The 5,615-nt window shown below is 43.1% G+C and overlaps 1 non-coding gene across 1 annotated transcript; it reads right to left on the reverse strand.

Annotated features, from left to right (window-relative positions):
- Nucleotides 1-5,508: 5,508 nt before the first annotated feature.
- LOC125576745 lies at nucleotides 5,509-5,615 on the reverse strand. Its single transcript, XR_007315171.1, has one exon. It is a non-coding gene; the product is annotated as a small nucleolar RNA R71 (small nucleolar RNA).

Below are 5,615 nucleotides of genomic sequence, written 5' to 3' on the forward strand. Positions count from 1 at the left end.
GTTTTGGATTTGCTTCGATGCCGCGGTATGTGACCAAGTAGCCGAGGAAATCCCCTGATGCCATGGCGAATCTACATTTTGTCGGGTTGAGCTTCATGTTATGGGAATTTAATTGTGCAAAACATTCTTTGAGATGTGACACGTGATCTTTTGCTTTGAGGGATTTGACGAGCATGTCATCAATATAAACCTCCATCGTTTTTCCGAGTTGTTTGGAGAACATTCGGTTCACGAGTCGTTGGTAAGTTGCGCCGGCGTTTTTGAGGCCGAAGGGCATTACCTTATAGCAATAAGTTCCATGATTGGTAATGAACGCTGTCTTCTCGCGATCGTCGGGATTCATCATAATTTGATTATAACCTGAGAAGGCATCCATGAAGGATAAAAGTTCGTTGCCTGCTGTTGCTTCTACCAATCGATCGATATGTGGTAGAGGGAAGCTATTCTTTGGACATGCTTTGTTTAGGTCGGTAAAATCCACGTAAACTTGCCACTTCCCGTTCTTCTTTTTGACTACTACGGGGTTGGCGAGCCAGTCTGGGTATCTTACTTCTGTTATCGATCTAACTTTAAGCAATTTTTCGACCTCATCGTTTACTGCGGCAGCACGTTCGGGTCCCAGCTTCCGTCTTTTTTGTTTGACGGGGTTGAATGTTGGGTTGATATTCAGCTCGTGACATGTTATGTTAATGTCAATTTCCGGCATATCTTCCGCATCTCATGCGAAAGTTTTGAGGTTCTTTTTAAGACAGGTTATGAGTTCTGTCCTCAAAGGCTCGTGGAGATTGGCTCCAATCTCGACGCAACGTTCCGAGAATGCTTCGTTGAGACAGATTGTTACCACTCGTTCGCAAGTTGGCTCGCGTTTTTCATCTAGGGCCGCGATGCTGCGAGATTGCCAGAAGAGTTCCGCGGAATCCTGACTTCGCGTATCTTTGCTGGAGGTCTTTTCCTCCACTTTTCTAGGAGTGATCTCGAGGATCGGTCTTTTTCGTTTTAGATCTGCGGCGAAACAAACCTGTGAGACTCTCGGATTTCCCCATATTACCTTGACTCCGTTAGGGGTCGGGAACTTGAGGCAAAGATGGTATGTTGATGGGATTGCGCGCATGGCGTTCAACCATGGCGTCCCCATGATGCCGTTGTAAGATGCGGGACGGTCAACGACTAGAAATTCTGTGACGTTCGTCACGGTTCCGGCTTTGACAGCGAGATTAATCGATCCATAGGCCATGGTTGTTTCCCCCGAACGTCCCAGCAGTGGGCTTGGGCATTTCGTGACTTCGGATTGATTGACCCCCATCTTTTCGAGAGTGTCTTTGAAGATGATATCGGCCGAACTTACGGTGTCGATTAGAACCCTAGCGACGTCGATATCTCGAATCGTCAGCTCGATAACAAGGAGATCGTTTCGAGGTTTGGCTCGATCGATCGTTGCCCCCCCCCCCCTTGAATGAGATGACGTTCGCGCATGTCGAGTCTTGCATACCGTTCCTGATCGTTGAGTGGCTTTTGCGGGTTAGATTGATCCGTAGGCCCCCTCCTTCTAGCGCCAAACTGTGGGAACCAAAATTTACACTGTCGATTTCCATTTAAATAAGGAAACTAGGAAAACCCTAATTTCCCAGAGGACCCGGATATCTGCTAATTACCACACGTCAAGCAATCAGAACACGAAAATAACAACGATAAAGTACAAGAAATCAAAAAAGAGAGCAAAGAAGATCTTATTCCGAATTTGCGTATGAGCGTTTACAACAAGGTATAAGCCTGGGTTCGAGAGCTGTTGGCTAGATTCCTAGTTCTAGCAACCCTAAGACGGCTAAACCTAATTGAGTCGCAGCTCGAAATAACAAAAACGGAAAAATGCCTAAATTGCTCTAAGTACTAAGTTTGCTCTGAAAAAGTTCCCTCCCTATGCTCCTTGCCTACGACTCCTTATATACTAGCTCCAAGGTCGGTTTACGCTTTTACTCTTCTGCCCTTAAGCCGTCATAGCATAAAAATGGAGATATTCCATTTTTCCCGATCTTCACAATTATCTTCAAAACTTTCGTATTTATCCGCAGAAACTTGACATTTATCCTTCCTTGTGGACCAAGCGTAAACCGTGCTGTGATTTTACGGGCTTTTGGTTAAAAAATCGTAGGATGGGCCCCGAGTCGTGTTTTAGGCCCTTTTTGGGCCGTCTTCCGACTCGAAGCGTTTACTACGATTTCTTTCGATAAAGAACGAACTTTCCACGGTTTATAATCCGCGAAGTTTGATCGATGATGTAGAATAGCGGAAAACATGGACTGAGCTTGCTACGGTCTTCGGGAGATAGCCTTTGAAGGTTTGAGGAGAATGCATGGACTGGTGTTGTATTGATGTTTGGAAGAGGTTGGTCGCTACGCAACGACCGAACTTTGGCTCGAGCCCGGTCGAGACGAACGAACGCTCGACCACTACGTAGCGACCGAGCGGGATGGACGCTCGGTCGCTGCGTAACGACCTGTTTTGAGCTTTCGTCGGACGTCTCGATTCTTTCTTCCGTAAAGTTTTTTCGTAAGAAAGAATTTATTTCGAAAAGTATTCATCGGGGAAATTCTTATTTTCTTCCTCGGACGTTTTGAATGTTAAATTTGTCGCAACCGTTTTTGATCCCAACACTCTCCCCGCCGCCTGTGGCTTTGATATATCTTCTTTTTCTGTTTCTCCTGACTATTCTACGCTGTTTTTGAGACAAGGAACCAGACATAAGCTTTTAGAGATTTATGATTTGATACTTTGTAAAGGGAGAAGGCTTTATCTCTCTCACCATAGAGAAGAACCCACTGAGCCCTTATTCTATTTTATCTACACATGCTTTATTCAGTCTCTGTCTCTGTGTTTTCTCTGTTCATGGCTGAGTTGTCAACTTGCTTAGTCTAGGGTATTAGGGTGTTAGGTCCGTGAGTTAAACATAGATAAGTGAATCCATTGATTGTCTTCATTCATAATTGTTCTTAATGCTTCCATTAAACTGGCAGCTTAATGTTAGATCCTAGGTTTAACATGTTTATTAACCGTGTAATAGGTTGCTAGATCTGTTATGAATGAGCATTGCATCCTAATCAGCGAAAGTAAATATTAGGGTATTTTGCGAACATATCGGACTTGATCTCTATTGCTTGCTGTCGCATCTTGATCCAAACGAGAGTTTAGGTATCAAGATCGATCAGCATAGGGAGCAGTACCACGACAGTGGACTGTTTTACTTGAGTGATCCGAGTTCTAGACTTGCTCTTAATTAAACTTGAATAATTGTTTGGCTCACACTTGCTTAACACCCAATCAAACCACCCTAGGCTAGCATTTTTAATCATCTGAAAACCTTAAATCAATCTCTTACTTTATTGTTATGAAATCAACTTTAAAACCCCCATATTGTTTACCTTGATTTTGATCCAATAAAGATAAAGTGTAATAGTTGGTCCTTGTGGATTTGATCCTAAAGTGCTACATCGACATATCATTCGATTGTGGTAGTGTGCACATTAGGTTAATTGGTGTGCGTATACACGTAATATCAATTTGGCGCCGTTGCCGGGGACTACTTTTCAATTGGTTTTCAAGTCTTTATCGAGTCTTCCTAGTCCTTTTCGATTCATTACAGGTCTGGAGTTGCATTAGATGGGAGATGGACCAGTTGGAACAAAAGAGGCATAAACAGTGCAATTTGGTGATTTTCACGCAGAACAGTCTTGATGACTGTTCCGGATAGCGGAGCAACCCGAGTGACTGTTCCGGATAGCGGAACAACCCGAGTGCCTGTTCCAGCAGCATATATTTTTAAGGAAACTACAACCTATTTCGGGATTTGTCCTAATCTCTCTATTTTCTCTCCCAGCCGCCTGTGGCTTTGATATATCTTCTTTTTCTGTTTCTCCTGACTATTCTACGCTGCTTTTGAGACAAGGAACCATACTTGAGCTTTTAGAGATTTGTGATTTGATACTTTGTAAAATTAGAAGGATCCATCTCTCTCACCATAGAGAAGAACCCCCTGAACCCTTATTCTATTTTATCTACACATGCTTTATTCAGTCTCTGTCTCTGTGTTTTCTCTGTTCATGGCTGAGTAGTCAATTTGCTTAGTCTAGGGTGTTAGGGTGTTAGACCCGTGAGTTAAACATAGATACGTGAATCCATTGATTTTCTTCATTCATAATTGTTCTTAATGCTTGCATTAAACTGGCCGCTTAATGTAAGATCCTAGGTTTAACATGTTCATTAACCGTGTAATAGGTTGCTAGATCCGTTATTAATGAGCATTGCATCCCTAATCAGCGAAAGTACATATTAGGGTGTTTTGTGAACATATCAGACTTGATCTCTATTGCTTGCGGTTGCATCTTGATCCAAACGAGAGTTTAGGTATCAAGATCGATCAGCATAGGGAGCAGTACCACAACAGTGGACTGTTTTACTTGAGTGATCCGAGTTCTAGACTTGCTCTTAACTAAACTTGAATAATTGTTTGGCTCACACTTGCTTAACATCCGATCAAACAACCCTAGGCTAGCATTTTTAATCATCTTAAAACCTTAAATCAATCTCTTACTTTATTGTTACGAAATAACCTTTAAAACCTCCATATTGTTTTAGCTTGATATTGATCCCATAAAGATAATGTGTAATAGTTGGTCTCTGTGGATTTGATCCTAAAGTGCTATATCGACATACCATTCGATTGTGGTAGTGTGCACATTAGTTTAATTTGTGTGCGTATACACGTAATATCAATATGGCTCCGTTGCCGGGGACCATCTTTTTATCTTAATTTTTCGGTTATTTATTTAGTCTAAGACCTCTAACTAGCTCTATCCTTTTTGTTGTAACTAATGTTCCAGGTGCATGATCAGTAGACATACTCGGAGAAACGCACAATGAGAATTGGTCACACTTACGAACCAAGAGCTAGCAAGGTTAGAAAAAACAAACCGCCAACATCCAAGGCAAACCAACACCACTATGAGTGATCACGCCAATCAAGAGCAACTCACTGCTCAGGTGTAACAGATGCAACAACAGGTGCTTCAAATGTAGCAGACCGTCCAAGCTCAGCAGGATGCTGCTGAACAGGCTGCTCTCGCGCAGCAGGAATAACAGGCACAGAATGTTCCGATCGGAGAGAGAAACCTTCCGCATAACATCCCTACTACGCGCTCTGCCATTGTTCCTCCACCCTGCACTAGGCAGGACTTCGAGATCAAGCATGCTTTGATCGGTCTAGTACAGAGAAAGGTGTTCTCTGGTCTCTCTACAGAAATTCCAATGGAGCATATTGAGATCTTCGAAAAAGTCTACAGTTTCACTCGCGCGAATGGTGTTCCACCAGATTACATCAGGTGCATGTTATTCCCATTCTCTCTTGATGGAAAAGATGCACGGTGGTTGAACTCTCTCCCTACCGGCTCTCTCACTTCATGGGAACAGGTCCGATCAGCGTTCCTCATCCATTTCTACTCTAAGGCGAGAACAGCTGCATTGAGGAATAAGATCACCTCTTTCAGACAGCTCACTAATGAGCGTTTCTGCGACGCATGGGAGCGCTTCAATGACTATCGCAGAGAATGTCTTCACCATGGATT

The sequence above is a fragment of the Brassica napus genome, chromosome A7 (assembly GCF_020379485.1).
Source record: "Brassica napus cultivar Da-Ae chromosome A7, Da-Ae, whole genome shotgun sequence".
Classification (NCBI taxonomy): Eukaryota; Viridiplantae; Streptophyta; class Magnoliopsida; order Brassicales; family Brassicaceae; genus Brassica; species Brassica napus.